The following is a 23,848-nucleotide window of genomic DNA, read 5'->3' as shown; positions in this document are numbered from 1 at the left end:
CTTAAGAAAAGAAATATATGTATGTACAAAATAAATGAGAGAAATGGAAATGAAATAGCAGCTATGTATTGCAGGGGAAGCTTAGAGAAACTGAAAGGTGAATATTAAGGGGCACAGTTATTTGCCTCATTTTTTTATTATTACTTTTTTTTTAAGATTTATTTATTTTATTTATTTCTCTCCCCTCCCCTCCCCTCCCCGGTTGTCTGTTCTCTGTGTCTATTTGCTGCGTCTTCTTTGTCCGTTTCTGTTGTTGTCAGAGGCATGGGAATCTGTATTTCTTTTTGTTGCTTCATCTTGTGTCAGCTCTCTGTGTGTGCAGCGCCATTCCTGGGCAGGCTGCACTTTCTTTCGTGCTGGGTGGCTCTCCTTACAGGCCCACTCCTTGCGTGTGGGGCTCCCCTACGCGGGGGACACCCCTGCGTGGCACGGCACTCCTTGCGCGCATCAGCACTGCACATAGGCCAGCTCCACACGGGTCAAGGAGGCCCAGGGTTTGAACCACGGACCTCCCATGTGGTAGACGGACACCCTATCCACTGGGCCAAGTCCACCGCCTATTATTACTATTAATATTGGAATAATGAAAATACTCTAATTGTGACTGAATTGATGAATGCACAACTATGTGATTATACCAAATACATTGATTATACACGTTGGATAGATTGTATGCTTTATTAATACGTATCAGTAAAACTGACTGAAATTTTAAAAATAAATAAAAGAAATTGAAAAGACTAGTGACAAAATGGGAGAAAATACTTGGAAACCACACATCTGATAAGGATTTAATATCTAGAATCTATAAAGAATTCTTGCAATTCAACAGAAAGATAAACAAACCAATTATTAAATGTGCCAAAGATTTGAATAGACATTTCTCCAAAGAAGATAGTCAAATGGCCAATAACTATATAAAAAGATGCTCAACATCATTAACCATTAAAAAATGCAAATTAAAACTACAATGAGGGAAGCGGACTTGGCCCAATGGATAGGGTGTCCGCCTACCACATGTGAGGTCCGAGGTTCAAACCCCAGGCCTCCTTGACCCATGTGGAACTGGCCCATATGCAATGCTGATGCGCGCAAGGAGTGCCGTGCCACGCAGGGGTGTCCCCCGCATAGGGGAGCCCCACGTGCAAGGAGTGCGCCCCATAAGGAGAGCCGCCCAGTGGGAAAGAAAGTGCAGCCTGCCCAAGAATGGTACCACACGCATGGACAGCTGACACAACAAGACGATGCAACAAAAAGAAACACAGATTCCCAGTGCCGCTGATAAGGATAGAAGTGGTCACAGAAGGGCACACAGCAGGGAAACGGACTTTGGCCCAGTGGTTAGGGCGTCCGTCTACCACATGGGAGGCCCGCGGTTCAAACTCCGGGCCTCCTTGACCCGTGTGGAGCTGGCCCATGCGCAGTGCTGATGCGCGCAAGGAGTGCTGTGCCACACAGGGGTGTCCCCCGCATAGGGGAGCCCCACGCGCAAGGAGTGCACCCATAAGGAGAGCCGCCCAGCGCGAAGGAGGGAGCAGCCTGCTGAGGAATGGCGCCGCCCACACTTCCCGTGCCGCTTATGACAACAGAAGCGGACAAAGAAACAAGACGCAGCAAAAAGACACAGAAAACAGACAACCGGGGGAGGGGAGGGGAATTAAATAAATAAAAATAAATCTTTAAAAAAAAAAAAAAAAGAAGAAGGGCACACAGCAAATGGACACAGAGAGACAACAGCAGGGGGAGGGGGAGAAATAAATAAAAATTAAATCTTTAAAAAATAAATAAATAAAACTACAATGAGAGGAAGTGGATGTGGCTCAAGTGACTGGGCTCCCATCTACATATGGGAGGCCCAGGGTTTGATTCCTAGGGCCTCCTGGTGAAGGTGAGCTGGCCCAAGCAGAGAGCTGGTGCAGCAAGGTGACACCACAAAAGTGACACAAAGGAGAGACAATAAGAGACACAGCAGACCAGGGAGCTGAGGTGGCTCAAGAGATTAAGCACCTCTCTCCCACTCTGGAAGGTCCCAGGATTGATTCCCAGTGCTACCTAGAGAGAAGACAAGCAGACACAGAAGAACACACAGCGAAAGGACACAGAGAGCACACAATGCAGGGGGTTGGGGAGGTGAGGGGGGGAGGATATAAATAAAAAAATAAATCTTAAAATTTTTACAAAACAGCTACTATTTATTTTTTTTATTTTTATTTTTTAAAGATTTATTTATTTTATTTAATTTCCCCCCCTCCCCTGGTTGTCTGTTCTTGGTGTCTGTTTGCTGCGTCTTGTTTCTTTGATCCGCTTCTGTTGTCGTCAGCGGCACGGGAAGTGTGGGCGGCGCCATTCCTGGGCAGGCTGCACTTTCTTTTCACGCTGGGCGGCTCTCCTCACCGGCGCACTCCTTGCACGTGGGGCTCCCCCACGCGGGGGACACCCTTGCGTGGCACGGCACTCCTTGCGCGCATCAGCACTGCGCATGGCCAGCTCCACACGGGTCAAGGAGGCCCGGGGTTTGAACCGCGGACCTCCCATGTGGTAGACGGACGCCCTAACCACTGGGCCAAAGTCCGTTTCCCAACAGCTACTATTTAAAAAACTGAAAATAAGTGTTGGAGCAGATTTGACAGGAGTCCTCATACTTTTTTTTTTTTTAAGATTTATTTATTTTAAAAGATTTCTTTCTTTCTTTCTCTCCCCCCACCCCCTGTTGTCTGCTCTGTGTCCACATTTGCTGTGTGTTCTTCTGTGTCAGCTTGTATTTTCATCAGGCAGCACTGGGGATCTGTGTCTCTTTTTTTGTTGCGTCATCTTGCTGCGTCAGCTCTCCGTGTATGTGGCACCACTCCTGGGTGGGCTGTGGTTTCGCATGGGGTGGCTCTCCTTGCGCAGGGGCCACTCTTTGCATGGGGGGCACCCTTACACAGGGCCATCCCTGTGTGGGCCGGCACTCCTTGCATGCTGCAGCACTGCACATGGGCCAGCTCACCACACAAGCCAGGAGGCCCTGGGTATCGAAACCTTGGACCTCCTATATGGTAGGCGGACGCTCTATCAGTTGAGCCATATCTGCTTCCCCTCATACGTCATTAGTGGGAATGTGAAATGGTATAGCCACTGTGGAAAACAATTTGCTGGTTCTTCAGAAAGTTAAACATAGAATTACCAAATGACCCAATAATTCCACTCCTAGATGTATACCCAAAAGAAATGAGAGCAGAGACTCAGACAGGTATTTATACATTTATGTCCACTGCAACATTATTCACAATAGCCAAAAAGTAGAAGCAACCCAAGATTCCATCAATAGATGAAGAGATAAACAAATTCTATACAATGGAATATAATTCAGCTGTGAAAAGTGAAGTGCTGGTACATGCTATAACATGCATGAACCTTGAAGACATCATGTTGAATGAAACAAGCCAAACACCAAAGGGCAAATATTTCTCTGATATGAAATACTCAGAATAAGCAAATTCATAGAGCCAGAAAGCAGAATAGTGGATATCAGGGGTGGTAGAGGGGAGAACGGGGAGTTATTGCTACATGAATATGAGTTTTGCTTTGGGATGATGAAAATAGTCTGGAAATAGACAGTGGTGACAGTTACACAGTATTGTCAAATGTACTTAATGTCAAAGAATTGTCCCTTAAAATGGTTAAAATGATTTTTATGCTACAGGTATTTTACCACAATTAAAAATAAATAAATAAATAATTTTTTAAAATTCCAAACAAACTCATATAAACCTGATATGCCATCGTTTGTTCAACCCAACCACTGCCTTGGGGGATTATATTACATCTTAAATGTAACAAAATATTTAATATGGACAAACACATAGCCTTCTGTGTCTCACATTTTAACTTAATGGTACAGAAAACACATCATAAAACTTTTTTTAAAAATGTTATGAAAAAAAAAAAAAATGTTATGAAACAATTTCTGTACAGAACTCCAAGCAACTATAGTCTACCACCCCGTCCCCAAATACACACACATTTTCCCCAAAGCCTTCCTGATAATAGGACCAAAGTACACAGCTCCAGATTCAAGCAAATTATTAATTATGAAACTAATTAACAGGAAAAAATCACAGCATGATCTGTATAGGTGGCAATGCTTCCCGCCATTCTTGGTGGTATGTTTTCTATTTTGTCTTCATTCATCCTGGTGGCAGAAACTGCCGCGCCCTTGCCTCGGCCTTGCCCTGCCTGTACACAGCCCTCTTCTCCAGGGGAGCTCGAGCCTGGCTGGGTATGTTGATGGTCTCAGTTCCCACAGGGCATTGGGAAAAAACACACGGCAAAAGACATTGTTGGTTTCCTCTCAGATCCCCGAAAGTTCCCAAAGGGTATTGAGCCGTCCATGGAGGCCTGGGCTTGCCATGAGATTAAACGCCCAAGAGCACAGGCTGGCGTCAGTCCGCAGCTGAGCAGACAAGTGCACACTCAGGCACCTGGGAGGAGGGCAAGGGCCCCGCCGGTTGGGGAAAGGGGCACAGGCCCCGGGTGAAGGGACGCGGGTGCGCAGCTCAGCTTGCACAGTATGGGGCCAAGGTGGCCACATCCTCGGAGTTTTCAAAACCCAGACACCCAGGCTCTGATGTGAAATCTCTGGATTTTTAAATGCTAGCGATTAGTCCTTAAAATGTTCTAAAATATTCTATGCGCCAAAATAACTGTCTGTGGCCTGATGTGGCCCCGGGAAGCCGGCATGAGCTCTTGAGCTTGGTGGGTGACTCGGCACAGCGGGGAGGGGGTGGTCACACGGCGGGGGCCGAGATGGGACCACTGTAGGTTCCAGGCCCGAATCTGCCCCTCGCTCGCTGCTTCCTAGGGTGCTCACTTCGCACCCCTGGTCTGGCCCTGGTATCCAGCCAGAGGCTCGCGCCCCCTGCGGCCTCACTGCCATCACCAAGTCCTCAGCTAAAGCTCTCAGGGCTCACCCCTCCTGTTTGAATTCTCACGCTCCCTGCCTCAGCTCAGAGCCTTGTCCTCTCTATGGGCTTCAATTGCATCTCCTGTTCTTCTGAGCCCCTGCTGGGTGCTGCTGGCTGTTCCACTCTGCAGGGTGTCTGTTTAAACCGGTTCCAATGCCGCTGTCCCCCAGCCACCTCAGAACCTGCATTCAAGCCCTTCCCAAGTCTGGCCGCAGGCTCTCCCCAAGCCTACACCCTACCAGTCTCTAGAACGTTCTCTCTGCTCCAGCCACACCGAACCTCTGTTCTTGCCTTTCCCCAAACAGGCCGTGTGTCTCCTCTCACTGTACCTCGGCCCCATTCTCCTTCCCAGAGTCTTAGGACGTCTGTCCCCTGGGTTCATCTACCTGATCCTTTCACACTGCGCCCCCAAATGGTCGTTTCCATCATGCTGTCGCCTCCAGTCAGGCCCTGGCTCCCCTGTGGCTGCCACCACGCTGGGTGCCAGCTCTCTTCCAGCACGACTCTCAGGCAAGAGAAGCAAGGCCAAGGGCGAGAACTTGGTCATACACACTGCACTCCCAGCTGGCAGAGAGCAAGTGCTCAACGAGTGCTGGGTAAATTAATGGGACCAACTGAAAGGGCATTTTAACAAAAGTCAAGAAATACTGTCACTTTTCTCTTAACACGTCCTATTTCAAGAAACAGGGATCTTTGGGAATATAACCAAAAAAATAGAGCAATAAAAATACGTAAAATCGCTCAGGAGTCCTCAATTCCCCGTATTATGTACATTTTGGTTAATTTTCGTGTATCTATGTATAAAGTTCTAGCAATCTACAGGATTGAAAATATCTGCACTTACAAGGTAGCTGGCATTTGTCATGGTGTCTTCATCTTCACTTTAGGATATCTAAAGTGACCTTAGCAGAACGTATCTGATGTCCCAGGAGAATATGGAACGCAGCCACAGAATGGGTCTGACTTTTGGTTCGTAATTTACGTATTGTGCAGCACAGTTTGAGAGACGTTCACACAACCGAAAACTGCCTGAGTCTCCGCCTCGTGCCTGGGCAGGACTGAGGGAAGCAGTGGTGAGTGGATGATCTCGAGCAGGCAGAGATCTGAGAAAGACAAAAAACAAACATTATTTTTGGCATTTATACTCCTAAAACCTTGCCCCTGAAGTGCTCGTTCCGCCAGCCTTGGCTGAGCAAATGGGAAGGCTGTTTTACACTCCGTTGGGCCCCCGGACAGGATTCACCGCCCTCCTTGCTTTCCCAGGGAAGGACACTCAGGGGCAGGGCCCGCCCAGCAGGGAGCCAGGGGCAGTTCAGCAGAGTGGTGTCCCTTGTGGCTGTGGGGACAGGCTGCCTGGGCTCAGGGCATGACCCTAGGAAAGTTGATGGCTAATTGTTCCTGTCTCAAAGCACTGTTGCAGGAGATTACGTGACGTGGAGCATGTGAAGTGTTTAGCCTGGTGCTGATTAAATTACTCTGATTATACAAGAATTCAGCCAATGTTAGCTATCGTTATCATTTGTCAAAAATATCCTCTGACCAGGCTTCATCTGTCTGTTTCATTATCTTTATAACTCTTCCCACATCCAATATCTCTTGTTTATTATCTGTGGGATCATAGCTCCTAGAGAACAGAAGAAAGAACAAGCCACCAGCAAAGAAGCAGGTCTCGGGAAGATGGGAAGAGAAAAATTGGTCACATACAAAGAACACTTCGTTGTGTACAACAGTCCAAGTGTAAAAATGGGCCTGGACTTCTCACTGGCAAGGCTGGGAAGAAAGCCTTGAAAACAATGAGGGAAAATTATTTTCAACAAAGAAGTCTAAATCTAGACAAGCCTCAGGTGTGAGCATGGAATTAACAATTTTAGGCATTTGAGGCTTCAAAATACATGAAAGAGATAGCCTAAGAAACAGGAAATTATTACAGCCATTGATTAATAAAGGTAAATAGTATTGAGACAGGTGGTCACTGAATGTTATGGAATCCTACAATATACCTGGACAGGTAACTGATCAGATATACACGGATGTCCTCACGGAGCTGTCATCCTAGCAGGAGAAAAAGAAAATAAACAACCATCAAAGGGAAATTCAGAGAAAAATAGCTAGAGGACAGGCTGAAACAGCCTGGAAAAAACGTCTTCTAGGATTTAGGACACCAGGCGAATGCTGGAACTCGCCCAGAGGAGAGAGGGACAAAGGAGGGGCATCGTGATAGCAGAAGTGTAGTTGAAACCGGCAGCTACTGCTGCCAGCACCCTTCCCCACACCAAAGACACTTTAGAATTCTCAGGCCTGCAGCTGTGGACAAAGGGCACTCCAGGGATCCGCCACCCCAGGAAAGCAGAGAGAGGAGGACACAGCTTCAGGCTGACTCGGCTTCTGACCCACAAATCTGGTCTGCTGTGTCCCACCAGGCCTTCCAGGCAGGGTGGGAGCACAATGTGGTTTGCCTGGGAGCCACACAGGACTGGAGAAATCCTACCCTCACACTCTCCCTCTCTTCCAGCGGGGGACTGATTGTAGAGGATGCACCTCCCCAGGACACTGGAGAGAAAGGGGAACAGCCTAAGGCTGACTCAGCTTTTGATTCAAAAATTTGGTGAAATGGAAAGACATTCTGTGCTCATGGATTAGAAGAATAAATGTCATGAAGATGTCATTCTTATCTAAACTGATTTATAGATTCAATGCAATGTCAATCAAAATCCCAACAGCTTACTTTACAGAATTAGGAAAGGCAATTAGCAAATTCATTTGGAAGGGAAAGTGCACCCGTATAGTCAAAAATATTCTAAAAAAGAAGAGTGATATGGGAGGAATTTCACTGCCTGACCTTGAAACATATTACAAAGTTAAAGTGGTCAAAACAGCATGGAAATGGCATAAGAATAGACAAATCAATCAGTGGAGTAGAATTGAGAATCCAGAAATAAACCCTTACCTATACAGTCAACTGGTTTTTGACAAACCTACCAAGTCAATGTTAGTGGGACAAAATTGTCTCTTCACCAACTGGTGCTGGGACAACTGGATATCTATAACCAAAAGAATGAAAGAGGACCCCTATCTTATTCCCTATACAAGAATCAACTTAAAATGGATCAAAGACCTAAATATAAAAGCCAGGATCATAAAACTCCTAGAAGAAAATGTAGGGAAACACCTTCAAGAACTTATGGTAGGTGGTGGTTTCTTGGACATTACACCCAAAGCACGTGCAACAAAAAAATAGAAAAATGGGACCTCCTCAAAATTAAGCACTTTTACATCTCACAGGACTTTGCCAAAGGGTGAAAAGGCAGCCAACTCAATGGGAGAAAATATTTGGAAATCACATATCCAATAAGGGTTTAATACCCAAGATATATAAAGAGATGTTACCACTCAACAAAAAGACAAATGACCCAATTAAAAAATGAACAAAACATTTGAATAGACATTTGTCCAAAGAAGAAATACAAATGGCAAAAAACACATGAAGAAATGCTCAACATCACTAATGATTAGAAAAATGCAAATCAAAACTATAATGAGATATCATTTCATACCTATCAGAATGGCCACTATTAAAAAGACAGAGAACTACAAGTGTTGGAGAGGATGTGGACAGATATGAACCCTTATGCACTGTGGTGGGAAAGCAGAATGGTACAGCCCCTGTGGAGGACTGTTTGGCAGTTCCTAAGGAAGTTGAATATAGACTTGCCACATGACCCTGCAATACCACCTCAGGGTATATATCCAGAAGAACTGAGAGCAGTGACATGAAAAGACATCTGCACACCTATGTTTGTAGTGGTATTATTCACAATTTTCAAAAGTTGTAAACAGCCCAGGTGTCTATCAATCAATGAATGGATAAACAAACTGTAGTATATTAACACAACGGAATATTATGCAGTGGTTAAAAGAAATGAAGTCATAAAGCAATATGACAGCGTGGATGAACCTGGAGGACATTATGTTGAGGGAAGCAAGACAGACACAAAAGGACAAATACTATATGATTGCACCACTATGAATCAAATATATTGTAAGATTTTTAAAAAATTTATATGTATCCAGTACATTTGAGAAATGTAAGTATTTATTCAACTGTGTTTTCTTTTATTGTTTATATTTTTAATTATTAAACATACAAAATAAAGTTTTTTAAAAAGGGGGAAATTCAGAGTATGTCCAAGGGTGATGGGTACTACTCAGAAAAAGAAACCAGGGCTTCCAACCCCAACTTCCAAAATACAGGAACTAGGGCAGATGGAGGAATGGATTAAACGACGCCATCAGAACACAATCAGACAAATCCAGAACATGGACCATCCATAAGATAACTGGCCTGATTTCTTCAAAAAGCCAAAATTGTTTAAAAAAAAGGGGGGGGGGCATTTTGTAGATTAAAAGAAACTAAAAAGAGTTAATAATCACATTCCACATGCAATCTCTGGGCATGAAAGATATTTTGGGGATAACAAAGGGCATTTTAATATTAGATTTTAGGGAATTATTTTAATTCTTAGTTTATTAATTTTTTTTAATTCTTAATTTACTTCAATATTGTGCATGTGTAGGACAATGTCATTATTCTTAGGAAATGTGTGCTCAAGTGTATTATTCATTAACAACCATTGGATCTAGGTAGACAATATTCAGCTGCTTGTTACTCTCATCTTTCAACTTTTTTGGAAACAGCAAAATGCTCAACAAAAACAGTTGGAGAAAAAAGAACAGAGGTGACTTAGAGAAAGCAAGGCTACACAACTTTATGGAAGAGTTCGGCTGTAGAGGAATATCTGCGTTTCCGAGGGCTGGTTGCCAAATGACCACAAACTGGGTGGCTTCAAAGAAATCATTCTCTCACAGTTCTAGAGGCTAGAAGTCCAAAGTCAAGGTGTCGGCAGGTCTGTGCTCCCTATGGAAGCTCTAGGGGAGGACTCACTCTTTGCCTCTTCCAACTTCTTGTGGCTGCCAGTGTTCCTTGGCTTGTGGCCATCGCTCCAATCTCTGCCTCCTCCTCTTCTAGGTGTGCTGATCTCCTGCTGCTTCTCTCTTACAGGGGTACTTGTGATGGGATTTGGGGCCCATCTGGAAAATCCAGGATATACTCTTTCTCTCAAAATCCTTAATTTAATCTGGATTAAGCCCTGAATGTGTTTTGGGAGGGAAAGAGGCATTTTTCTGGATAGCACAGGAGCTAGTAAATGCAACAGTTGCTGGATGGGAAAGTGGGGTAAAGAGAGGATTTTGCTTTTACGATGGAAGAAATCGGGAAACGGACTTGGCCCAGCAGTTAGGGTGTCCGTCTACCACATGGGAGGTGCGTGGTTCAAACCCTGACCCGTGTGGAGCTGGCCCATGTGCAGTGCTGATGCACACAAGGAGTGCCCTGCCACGCAGGGGTGTCCCCCGCGTAGGGGAGCCCCACGCGCAAGGAGTGCGCCCGGTAAGGAGAGCTGTCCAGTGCGAAAGAAAGTGCAGCCTGCCCAGGAATGGCGCCGCCCACACTTCCTGACAACAACAGAAGCGGACAAAGAAACAAGATGCAGCAAATAGACACAGAGAACAGACAACCGGGGGAGGGGGGGGAATTAAATAAATAAATAAATCTTTTTTTAAAAATATGGGAGAAATCACAACACATTTATTTTTTTTTAAGATTATTTACTTATTTCTCTCCGCCCCACCACTGCCATTGTCTGCTCTCTGTGTCCATTCGCTATGTGTTCTTCTGTGTCCGCTTGTGTTTTCTTTAGATGGTACCAGGAACCAATCCTGGGACTTTCTGGAGTGGGAGAGAAGTGCTCAATCTCTTGCGCTAGCTCATCTCCCTGGTCTGCTGTGTCTCTTATTGTCTCTCCTCTCTGTCTCTTTTTATTGTCTCATCTTGCTGTGCCAGCTCTCCGCTTGGGCCAGCTTACCACATGAGCCAGCACTCCTGTGCAGGCCAGCACTCCACTCAGGCCAGCTCGCCACGTGGACCAGTATTCCCGATGGGCCAACTCTCTGCGTGGGCCAGCTTGCCACACGGGCCAACTTGCCTTCACCAGGAGGCCCTGGGAATCGAACCCTGGACCTCCCATATGGTAGACAGGAGCCCAATCACTTGAGCCACATCTGCCTCCTGCAACATGTTTATAATAACTGATTTAGTTTGGTATATTTGTCCAATGTATTAGCCATATTCACACAAGAAAATTCATAAAGAAAATAGCAAGGTACCCTTCAAGACTAAATTAGGGTTACTTTTTGAGAGCTCAATTAAGAACAATCAAAATGTAATGAATGAGACTTTTTGTCAAATGTGGCAGAATGAACACACCCATACACACACATGCATGCACACATATTTATCTCCAAATCCCACCTACACGAAAGCAAAGGAATAAAAATGACGAAGAGGACAGGAGAGCAAACAACAGCATATTAGAGAGGTCAACAACTGTTTGGAGATGGAGTGGAAAACAATTTAGCAGAGTGGAGGAAGTAGGGACTTACGTGCTTGAAGGGGAGAAAATAAATAAAAAGAGTAGGGAAACAGATGTAGCTCAACCAATTGGGCTCCCATCTACCATACAGGAGATCCAGGATTCAATGCCCAGGGCCTCCTGGTGAGGACAAGCTGGCCCACATGGTGAGCTGGCCCAGGCGGAGTGCCAGCCCACTCAAGAATGCGGCCCCATGCAGGAGCGCCGCCCTGCATGGGAATGTTGCCCCACACGGGAAAGCCACCTCGCGCAGGAGTGCCGGGCAACACAGAGAGCTGGCGCAGCAAGATGATGCAACAAGAGACACAGAGGAGAGAAAATAAGAAGACATAGCAGAACAGGGGGGCTGAGGTGGCGCAAGAGAGTAATTGCCTCTCTTCTACTCCAGAAGGTCCCAGATCAGTTCCCAGAGCCATCTAATGAGAATACAAGTAGACACAGAAGAACACACAGTAAATGGACAGAGAGAGCAGACAATGGGGGGAACGGGGCAGGGGGGAGAAATAAATAAAATAAATCTTAAATAAATAAATAAATTTTTAAAAAGAGTAACAGTTCGCTTTACTGATCCCCAGAAAAGTTCAGGCCCTGAAGGAACCAGGTACCTCAGAGGGAGGAAGAAAGGTACAAAACTGAAAGCAGGGAAATTTTTTAGAAGCCAAAAACTTTCTAGCCTGGCAAATCGCCCTTGGGATATCCTCTGGAGAAACTGAATCTGAGAATGACTAACTCTGGGAGATGAGGCACAGCTGAAGGTTGGGGTGGGCATTAGGGTGAAAACACAAAGACAAGGTAAAAATAAGCATGATAAATGTTGGGTCCACAGTCCTATCCCTTTTGTCTTGCTGTCTTCACATCAACAATGGCAGCCATGCAAATATCCCCTCCAGAGCAGATTGGAGAATTCTGGAAAGACAGAAAAGTCCCTACAGTGCAATCTACAGACTCTGACATTTGGGGTACCCAGTAAAAAAACCTGTTTGTTCCACTCACCTTGGAATGAGGCCCATGAATCAACAAGCACCCCCTCACACACACACACAGAGTTTTCAATTTGCTCTGCTTACTGCCTGATTCTTAAACATAAATAGGCAACCAAAGATCAGACATCTTCATTATTGTAAAGTCTCCAAGAACAACATACACACAAATACACTACAGGAAAAAGAAAAAAAAAAGGTGGGGGATGAAAGGAACTCAGAGAAAATGATTTAAGAAGCTGAAGAAAAAAAAAAACATAAAGGAAGGAGGAGTGTTTGTTAAAAAGTTTTTTTAAAAAAGAGAAGAAAAAATAAAAACATTAAAAAGCTATAATTGGGAAACGGACTTTGGCCCAGTGGTTAGGGCGTCCGTCTACCATATGGGAGGTCCGCGGTTCAAACCCCAGGCCTCCTTGACCCGTGTGGAGCTGGCCATGCGCAGTGCTGATGGCACAAGGAGTGCCGTGCCACGCAAGGGTGTCCCCCCGCGTGGGGTAGCCCCACGCGCAAGGAGTGCGCCCTTGAGGAAAGCCGCCCAGCATGAAAAGAAAGTGCAGCCTGCCCAGGAATGGCACCGCCCACACTTCCCGTGCCGCTGACGACAACAGAAGCGGACAAAGAAACAAGACGCAGCAAATAGACACCAAGAACAGACAACCAGGGGAGGGGGGGTGGAATTAAATAAATAAATAAATAAATCTTAAAAAAAAAAAAAGCTATAATTAATTTACTTAGCAAAGAGGTGATACGTATTAAACAAAAGCAGACATTATATATATATATCTATATACACACACACACATATATATAAGCAATCAGTAAGTAAGAGAGAGTTGACATGAAAAATTCAATAGAAAGGATAAGAAGATAAACTTAATGAAATTGCCCAAAGAGCTGAACAAAAAAAGGGAGGCCAAAAGGAAGAAAAAAAGATAAGATGGAGCTATCATTCAGGCTCTAAGATCATTTACTAAAACCACAGAAAATGAGATGATGATGCCGGTTTAGCCATTGGGTGGTAGAAAACAGGTAATTTACATAGGGGAGAAAAACAAGTAATATCCATAGAATCAAGAAAAAGAACAAAACTGGACTTATCAACAGAAACACTTGTAAATTAGAAGATAGTAAAGTAATGCCCTTAAGATTCTAAGGTAAAATTATTTCCAATTTAGAATTCTACATGCAGCTAAACTGTCAATTAAATATGAGGGAAGAATAGATATTTTCAGACAGATAAGGTATCATAAAGTTTACATCCAGTGGACACTTTCTCTGGAAGCTATTAGATGATATGGTTGACCTAAATGAGGGTATAAAACAAAAAGACAAATACCTAAGATCAAGGTAATAGGAGATCCAACATAGAAGAATGGATATAGATGGTCTAGTCTTCTAGGCTACCAAAAGCAATATACCAGAAATGGTTGGCTTTACAATGGGGATTTATTAGCTTAGAGGCTTACAGTTCTGAGGCTGTGAAAATTTCCAAATCTAGGCATCATCAAAATGATATCTTCTTCATGAAGACCAGCTGCTGGTGATCCTGAACTCCTCTGTTACATGGCAAGGAACCAAGCAGTGTCTGCTGGTCTATCCCTTCGCTTCTGGGTTTCATTACTTCCAGCTCTTTGCTTCTGTGTCTTTCTCTTTCTTTGTCTGAATTTCATTCTCTTTTATAAAGGAGTCCAGTAAGAAGGTTAAGACTCACCCTGAATGTGGCACATCACAGCTTAAGATCTTATTCACCAAAAGATCCTATGTGCAATGGGTCTACATCTCTGAGATGGATTAACTTTAAAGAACATACTTTTCTGGGGTCCATACAGCTTCAAATCATCACAGATGGTAAGAAGCCCTAGAAGATAGCTGTGGAGCAAGCCTAGAAACCAGACATCCAGAGGATGAAGCACTCCAAGGAGACTGTCAGGAAAAAAGAGAGTTGACAGACTATCTTTTAGGTTTGACTGTATGGACAAAAATATGGCAAGGCATTTACAGATCTTTCGGAGCTTTTAGGGAAAATTAGCAAAGAATATTGTCTTAGTTCCCAGGGCTTCTATAACAAAGTACCACAAACTCTGTGGCTTAAAACAACAGAAGTTTATTGTCTTCCAGTTCAGGAGGCTGGAAGTCCAAGCTCAAGGTGTCAGCAGAGCTTTGCTCCCTCTGAAACCTGTAGAGGAAGAGCCTTCCTTGCCTCTTCCTAGTTTCTGGTGGTTAGCTGGTGTTCCTTAGCTTGCAGCTACAGTACTTCAATCTGTTTCCATTGTTACATGACCATCTTCTCTCTTGTGTCTCTTTATGTCTAAATTTCCTTCTTCAAAAAAGGACACCCATCATATCTTAAAACTATTCCTTCTTAAAAAGGAATCCAATCATATTGGATTATAGTTCACTCTAATCCGGTTTGGCCTTATCTTATTTTCTGAATAAGGTCACATTCTGAGGCCTTAGGACTCAGAAGTCCTGGGGATTAGGACTTCAAATCACCTTTTTGGAGGACGCACCTCAACCCATAACAGGCATGTAGAAAACTTAACAATTAAAAATATGAGGGAAATGGATGTGGATCAAGCAGTTGTGTATTCACCTACCACACGGGAGGTCCTGGGTTCAGTTCCCAGTGCCTCCCACAGAAGACAAGCAAGATGGCGAGCTGACATGATGGGCTGATGTGGCAAGCTGACACAAGATGACACAATGAGCAGACACAATGAGAGACACAAAAAGCAAGTAGTGGAGGTGGCTCAAGTGATTGGGTGCCTCCCTTCCACATGGCAGGTCCCAGGTTGGGTTCCCAGGGCCTCCTAAAAAAATAATAAAAAGGAGAAGAAGAAAATGAGCAGACACAGAGAGCACACAATGAATAGACAGAGAGCAAGCAGTAAGCACAAATAATGAGGGGGTAGAATTAAATAAATCTTAAAAAAAAAAAAAGCCCATACAAGGCTACTGTAAACTCAGGGAGGGGGGATAATACAATAAAGGGAATATATAATCTATTACCTAACTCAATCATGAAAAATATTCATATAGTCACAATAATGTAAACACTAAATAATGATTTAACCTCAAATGGTGATACAGTTTTATCGGAAGGATGGCAGAATAGAAATGTGTAAGGGTCCAGGGACATAGGAAACCTAAGTCTTCATCAACCATAAGAAGAAGTCAACAAATAATGTCTAAAAGTTAAAATCAAGGGAAGCAGATTTGGCTTAACTGATAGAGCATTCACGAACCACATAGGAGGTCCAGGGTTCAAATCCAGAGCCTCTTGATCCGTGTGATAAGCTGGCCCACGTGCGGTGCTGATGCATGCAAGGGTATCCCCTGCGTAGGGGAGTCCCATGCACAAGGAGTGCACCTGTAAGGTAAGCCGCCCCTGCAAAAAAAATTGCAGCCTGCCCAGAAGTGGCGCCACTCACAGGGAGAGCTGATGCAGTAAGATTATGCAACAAAAAGAGACACAGATTCCCAGTGCCGCTGACAAAAATACAAGCAGACACAGAAAAACACACAGCAAATGGACACAGAAAGCAGACAATGGGGGGGGGAGGTGGTGAAGGGGAGCGAAATAAATAAAAAATAAATCTTTAAAAAAAATAAAATCAAGAAATAACAATCCTGAAAATGAAACATGGAATTGTATAACATAGCAAACCCTCTTGTGAAAAATTAGAATGGTTAGCAGTGCATATATAAGAACGTTTTTCTCTGAAACAGAACAACTGTATTAATGTTATAAGAGATTAATATCAGAGAGATGTTTGGGCAAAAATACAACCAAAACACACTGTGGACAGTAGTGCATAGTAATATATTAATAATTTCCCACAAGGGTTAAAAAAAAAAAAAAAGGAAACATGCTAAGTGAAAGAAACTGGACAAAAAGTACTAGATATTGGTTAACTCCATCTATGCAAAATGTAAATACAAATAAATTACAGAGAGGAAAATAGATTAGCAGTCTTGTATGGCAAGGGAAGGTAGAGAGATTGAGAGGTGGCTACTAAGAAGTAGGTTTTTTGTATGTATTTGTCTTTTGTTCTTTTTTTCATGTCTTTTTTTTTGGAGTAATGAAAATATTCTTATATTGTTTAAAGTGATGAATGGACAACTCAGTGACTATACCAAATGCCATTGATTATATACTTTACATGAATTGTATGGTTTATGAATATGTTTCAATAAAATTGATTTAAAAAAAGAAATAGCAGTCCAAGCCTGCCATTTAGAATCATGGATGTAGACAAAAGAAAAAAGACAAAAGAAAGAACTAGAAGAGTAGAAAGGAGCAGGACCAGAGACGGCCAGATTGGATTGGGGGAACTTCTATTTCTCATTATAAGTTTTATAACATTAATTGATTTTTTAAACTGTGAACATATGTGACAAAAATAAATTTAAAAATTAAATGTAAAAGATTATTGGATATGTCAAATTTAGAAAATGGTTTATTAATCATTAAGTATGATTAATGATCCCATTTTGTTAAACTAAAGACATGGTTTATATTCACACATGGCGAAAATATTCTAGAAAGAATTAATGTAATTGAGGACTTTTTTCCCTTTTTCTTTTCTTTTTAAAATTTTTAATTATATTTCTGATTCTTCTAGTAACAAGTATTGCCACTGCCACTTTAAAAAGTTACTGATACACCAGTATGATGCGGTGGCTAAGAATGTGGGTTTTAGAAGCAGACCGCTGGGTTTGAGTCCTGGCCTGCCATTCATTGATTACATAACCTTAGACAAATTACTTATCATTTCTAAGGAAGAAGAGCAGTATTTTACATCAGGTTGTTGTGAGTACTCCATGAAGCAGTTCATATAGCGTGCAGCATAGAGCCTGACACAGTCACCTTTTATTTTTAATTCTGGGAAAAATAATAGATGAGCCAATCATAAATAGAAACTACAAAATAACACAATCAAAGAAATAATATATAAATGTGTGACTGAAGAACACAATTCAAGCAAGAAATTGATGGTAAATATAGTAAATGTGTAGCCTCAGAAAGGCATGACTGGGCTATGCATTGTAACTAAAACCCTGTAATTTAACCAGTTGTATTACCTACAAGGGAGCCTTGAGACTGAGATTTTGCCAAGGCCCATTCAGGTTTGACCTAGCCAAGGGCGTGAGTGTTGGGAGCTCTGAGAAAGGCCGTGGTATGTTACGTTATGGACCGGGAGGGTGACTCCGTCGTGACCCGCACTGAACTTTCCACTTCCCTTTGTTCGGATTCCATGCTGACCAAACTGCCTTCTGATTAACTGTTCTTCCAGGCTCCTTAAGTTGCCTGGAAGGCAAACATGAGAATTCCAGACTTAGAAACACGAAACTATCAAACTGTCACATGCCAAAGATAAAGAGAATTCTGAAAGCCCCAAGAGAGAAGCAACATGTCACATGCAAGAGAGCTTCAAAACAACTAAATGCTGATTTCTCTCAGAAAACCATGGAGGCAAGGAGGCATTGGAATGGCATGTTTAAGTGGTGAAGGCGAAAACTGCCAACTAAGAATTCTGAATCTGGCAAAACTGTCTTTCAAAACTGAGGGAGAGATTAAGGCATTCCCAGACAAACAAAAACTGAGGCAGTTTGTCATCACTAGACCATTCCTACAAGAAATGCTAAGAGGAGTTCTTCATGTTGAAAGGAACAAGACAATAAATCAAAGCTGAAGGAAGAAATAAAGATCTCTGGTAAAGGTCAAATGACATGGGAAAATATAAATGCCAGTATTATTGTATATTTGGTTTGTAACCCCACTTTTTACTTCCTACAGAATCTAAAATACAAATACATAAAAAGTAATGATGAATCAAGTTTATGAATTTATATGCAGAAATAGTTTGTGACAAAAACTGTATAAGGGGGAAGAAGACTTGGCCCAATGGACAGGGCGTCCGTCTACCAAATGGGAGGTCCAAGGTTCAAAGCCTGGGCCTCCTTGACCCGTGTGGAGCTGGCCCATGTGCAGTGCTGATGCGCGCAAGGAGTGCCGCGCCACGCAGGGGTGTCCCCCGCGTAGGGGAGCCCCACGCGCAAGTAGTGCGCCCCATAAGGAGAGCCACCCAGCGCGAAAGAAAGTGCAGCCTGCCCAGGAGAGCTGACACAAGATGACGCAACAAAAAGAGACACAGATTCCCGTGCTGCTGACAACAACAGAAGTGGACAAAGAAAAACACGCAGCAAATAGACACAGAGAACAGACAACTGGGGCAGGGGGAGAGGGGGGAAGGGGAGAGAAATAAATAAAATAAAATAAGATAAATCTTTAAAAAAAAAAAAAGCAAATCACAGAAGAACACACAGAGAATGACACAGAGAGCAGACAACTGGCGGGGGGAAGGGGAGAGAAATAAAAATCTTTAAAAAAAACTGTATAAAGGTGGGGGGACAGAGGGGTATAGGGAAAAGTTTGTGTATGCTATTAAAGTTAAGTTGGTATCAAATCCAACAAGTTGTTACAGATTTAGGATATTAAATTTAAGCCCCCTAGCAACCACAAAGAAAATACTAGAAAAACAAGCACAGAGAGAAATGAGAAAGGATTCTAAAGGGGTCACTACAAAAAAGGGCAAAAGACTTGAACAGACATTTTTCCAAAAAAGATACACAAATGGCTAATAAGCACACGAAGAGATGCTCAACGCCGTCCGCCACTACAGAAATCCAAATCAAAACTACAATGAGATGCTACCTCATGCCCACTAGAGTTGCTATTACTAAAAAAAGCAAAAAGTAACAAGTGCGGTAACAAACACATGGAAAAATGGGAGCTTTAGTACATTGTTGGTGAGAAAGGGAAACGGTACAGTCTCTGTGGAAAACAGTTGGATGGCTCCCCAGAAATTGAAATTTAGAATTACCATATGACCTGGCAATCCCACTTCTAGGTATAAACTCAAAAGAACTGAAAGAGGCACTCAGGCATTTATTTGAAGATCGATGTTCACAAGAGTCAAAAGGCAGAGCTATCCAAAGGTTGATAAAGAGATGGCTAGATTGACTCAGTCGTTAAAAACCTCCCCAAAATGAAAAGTCCAGGACTCTACAGGTGAGTTCTGCTAATAATTAAAAAAGATCTAATACCAATCTTACTCAAACACTTCCAAAAAACTGAACAGGAAGGAACGCTACCAAACTCAGTTTATGAAGCTAACATCACCCTAATGCCAAGGCCAAATAAAGATATTAAGAAAAAAGAAAACAGACCAATTTCTTTAATGAATATGGATGCAAAAATCCTCAGCAAAATACTTGCTAACTGAATCCAAAATACATTAAAAAATTATGCAACATGATCAAATGAGCTTTATACCAGGTATGCAAGGGTGGTTCAACATAAGAAAATCAATCAGTGTAATATACCACATTAATAAATTGAAGAAGAAAAAAATCACAAGATCATTTCAATTGATGCAGAAAAGGCATCTGACAAAATATAACATCCTTTCTTGATAAAAACACTCTGAAAGATAGGAATAGAAAGAAATGTTCTCGATGTGATGAAGTGCATATATGAAAAACCCACAGCTAACATGAAAGACTGAAAGCTTTCCCACTGAGACTGGGAACAAGACAAGGATGCCCACTGTCCCCACTGTTATTCACTATTGTGCTAGAAGTTCTAGCTAAAGCAATCAGGCAAAAAAAGGGAATGAACAGATAAATAAAAGGTGGTGTATCCATACAATGGAATATTACTCAGCTGTGAAAAGGAGTAAAATTCTGATACATGCTGCTACACAGATGAACCTTGAAGACATCATGTTGAATGAAATAAATGGGACACAGAGGGATAGATATGATTTCATTTACATGAAATAATTAGAATATGCAAATTCAAGGAGACAGAAAGAAGAGTTCAGGTATAGAACAGGGGAGGAAGGAGAAGGAGAAGGGGGAATTAATGCATAATAGGTGCTGGGTTTCTGTTTGTAGTGATGGAAAGGTTCTGGTGGTGGGTGGTGTTGAGGGTGGCACAACATGTAAGTGTGACTGATCCCATGGAACTGTATGTTTGGAAGTGGTTGAGATGGGAAAGTTCAATTCCACATTTAACAAGAAAAAGAAAGAATAAAGACCAATAGCGATTAAATGTAATACACCATCTGGACTGGATCTAACAATGTGGGAGAAAAGGCCCTAATGGTTTTTACTGATACATGCAAAATTTGGAGTACAGACTGTAAGCTTTATAGCAGTGTTAAACTTCTTGAACTTGGTAACTGCACTGAAGGTGGCTATGTAAGTGAATATCTTTGTTCTCAGGAAATACATATGGAAGCATTAAATGTTCAATGAGCATGATGTATACAACCTATTCTTAAATGTTTAGAAAATAAAGAGATACATAGGGGAAGCAGATTTGGCTCAACGGATAGAGCATTCGCCTACCACATGGGAGGTCCAAGATTCAAATCCAGGGCCTCCTGACCCGTGTGGAGCTGGCCCACGTGCAGTCTGATGTGCACAAGGAGTGCTGTTCCATGCAGGGGTGTCCCCCGCATAGGGGAGCCCCACGCACAAGGAGTGCGCCCCGTAAGGAGAGCCACCCAGCGCTAAAAAAGTGTAGCCTGCCCAGAAGTGGCACCACACACACGGAGAGCTGATGCAGCAAGATGACGCAACAAAAAGAGACACAGATTCCCGGTGACGCGGACAAGAATCCAAGCAGACAGAAGAACACATAGCAAATGGACACAGCGAACAGACAACTGGGCGGGAGGGGAGGGGAAGGGGAGAGAAATTTAAAAATCTTAAAAAAAAAAAAAAAAAGGAGATACATAGGATTCAGAAATAGAATGACCCAATAAAATGTGGCAAAATGATAACAGACATCTAGATGGGGATATGTTGGCGTTCTCTGCATGGGGTTTGTGTTATTTTTGCAACTGTCTTGTAAATTTGAAATTATTTTCAAATAAAAAGTTGAAGGAAAAAAGGTACGTGGAAGAGAAAGGGGCAAGAAGAAAGATGAAACAATGAAAATACAGATAGTTGAGAAAACTTCAACCCGATCATGAGCAATTCAGATTTGATGTGGAGGTGATGGGAACCCATGGTAATGGTGATCATGAGGATGTGATTAAAACAGTGAAGCCCAGCAATTTTTCTGGATATAATTTGGGGGTCAGTTAGAGGGAAGATCAATGAGGACAAGCTTTGTCCTTATAAACACGGCTTTGGGAAAGGCTGTAAAATTGGCTACATGGGGGAGGAGAGTAGAGAAATTGAAATTAATGAAGGAAATAACTTTAAAGACCAACAAACAGGCTCGGGTTTTTTGGACAGGAGTCCCCAGGCCCGGCCGGTCATTAATAAATTTTCCTTCTCAAGAAAGAAATAAAAACCAACAAACATAATCACCATTATGGGATTTGGCGTCTTCCTTTTCTTTTTTCCCCACTTTTTTTTTTTTTTCCTCATCTCTTCTCCTCTTGCTTTTATCATTTTGGAGACTTCATTCTTCTTCAGGATCCTCTTTCAAAAATTGTCTTTGCTCACATCAGCTTCTCTTCTTCCATAACCCTCAGTATCTATCCTTTACCCAGCTGTAATTCTCCATTTTTCCCTCTATGCATTCTCCTACATCTCTATACTCAATCGTGTGTTAAACTAAATGCTTCAGCCCATCCTGAGTCCACTTCTCAGAGATTTCCCTACAAGTTTCTCACAGCTGTCCTCCAAGTAACCGGTATTCTTTTTTCCTCTACCTATCAACTCATTGTCAAATCTTTTCTTTCCCCTAAAACTGTCCCCATTCCCCTCTTTGCCATTCTTCACTTCCTTTGGCCCTAGTCTCTGCCTTCATCCCCAGAATCTCTTCTCCATTCCTACTCTCTGTTCCTTCCGGCCGAGACTCGCTCCTTTCCTCTCTCAGCTTTACCCCTTCAGAATCAATAATGCCTTGCTTGGCTCTAATTTTTCTTTGACTTACAATACTTTCCTTATCTGCTTCTCCTTCCTTCTTCTGCTTTAGCCCTTCATCAGCCTCATTCACTGGTACCCTTACCTAAAAGTCCTTTCTCTTCCATAGAAATGGACTCATCAGAAATATCCTTCTCTTCATGCAAGCCAGCCCCCTCAACTTCCTCTCCCTCTGCAGTTCCTTCTAGCTTTTCATCACTCCCTTCCACCCTTTCGAAAGGAATGTCCACCTCCTCATCAGTCATCTCTACCACTTTTTCATCATCAGTAACTTCTAGCACTTCCCTAATTTCCTCTTCACTTATGTTCCCCGTTCTTGAACCCCCCAACTCCTCTCCACGGGATCCCAGCTTCTCCCCACTTGACCCCAGTTTATCTCCAATGGATCTCAAATCTCCACTGGATCCCAGCTCCTCTCCACTCAACTTCAGCTTCTCTCCACTCAACCCCACTTTCTCTTTACTTGATCTGTGCTTCTCCCCAACGGACCCCCGCCTTTCTCCCTTGCTCCCCCGCCTCTCTCCTTTGCTCCACCGCCTCTCTCCCTTGCTCCACCGCCTCTCTCCCTTGCTCCCCTGCCTCTCTCCCTTGCTCCCCCGCCTCTCTTCCTTGCTCCACCGCCTCTCTCCCTTGCTCCACCTCCTCTCTTCCCTGCTCCCCCGCCTCTCTCCCTTGCTCCCCAGCCTCTCTCCACTTGACCTCAGATTCTCTGCACTCGACCTTTGCTCCTCTCCATTATATTCTCTGAATCGCAAATCTTCACTAGTCCCCAGCTTTTCTTCACTGGATATTTTCTCCCCAATGGACCTCTCCTTCTCTCCCCTGGCCCCCAGCTTCTCTCCACGGGACCTCACTCCCTCTCCCCTGGTCCCCACCTTCTCCTCGGTGGACCTCAAACTCTCTTCAAACCCAGAACCCCTTCTAGACGCCGGTGCAGTCCCGGAACCCTCAGATTCAGCCCCTATTTCGCGTTTAACCTCTTGCTTTCCCCAAATCTCCCCGGGGCTGCCTTCCTCCAGGCCTGCCGAAGCGGGCCACGCACTCGCTAGGTTGTGCAGTAGCTTCACATCCATCCTTTCCTGGGTCGGGCCCCACTTCCCTAGCAAGTCAGCCTTTTGCGCAGCGTCTGGTCTCCAAAACTCAGACCCAGGCTTTTCGTCGTACGACCTCGGCTTTGGCGTGATCCTACCCAGGAGTTCCATTTTCTTCCCGATCACGACAAGCCCGTTCCAGGGTATCCACATTTTCACTCGCGCCATCTGAGGCCTCAGGCAGAACGGCTGCAGCGGCGACGGCCCGTTGACCCGGGCCTGGCCGCGGGCCCTGTCGCGCCCCCTCGCCTTCCTGTGCGCCGAGACCCACGGCTCCCTCAGGCCCCGGCGCGGAAGTCCTAACGGAATCCCTCTCCCCACAGACGTCGCCCCTGCCCTCTTCCCCGGTCCATCCCCACCTACCCGCCCCCTTCCCTCCCTCCCCCCCAGAC

At 43.6% G+C, this 23,848-nt stretch overlaps 1 non-coding gene across 7 annotated transcripts in view; it reads right to left on the bottom strand.

The window, feature by feature from the left end:
- Positions 1-23,825, bottom strand: part of LOC101419946 (uncharacterized) — a 58,466-nt gene extending 34,641 nt beyond the window's left edge. For 5 of the 7 annotated variants that reach the window (XR_011649854.1, XR_011649855.1, XR_011649858.1 and 2 more), the window contains exons 1-3: positions 21,805-23,825; positions 6,947-6,998; positions 5,791-6,049 (exon numbers count right to left, since the gene is read on the bottom strand). This is a non-coding gene — a transcript (uncharacterized protein). Of the gene's footprint in view, positions 1-5,790; positions 6,050-6,946; positions 6,999-17,499; positions 17,726-21,804 lie in introns of all 7 variants that reach the window. The other 2 variants (XR_011649859.1, XR_011649860.1) reach the window with 2 other exon arrangements.
- Positions 23,826-23,848: the final 23 nt, after the last annotated feature.

Source organism: Dasypus novemcinctus, chromosome 10 (genome assembly GCF_030445035.2).
Source record: "Dasypus novemcinctus isolate mDasNov1 chromosome 10, mDasNov1.1.hap2, whole genome shotgun sequence".
In the NCBI taxonomy this organism is placed as follows: domain Eukaryota; kingdom Metazoa; phylum Chordata; class Mammalia; order Cingulata; family Dasypodidae; genus Dasypus; species Dasypus novemcinctus.
This window is presented reverse-complemented; position numbering and strand designations above follow the sequence as displayed.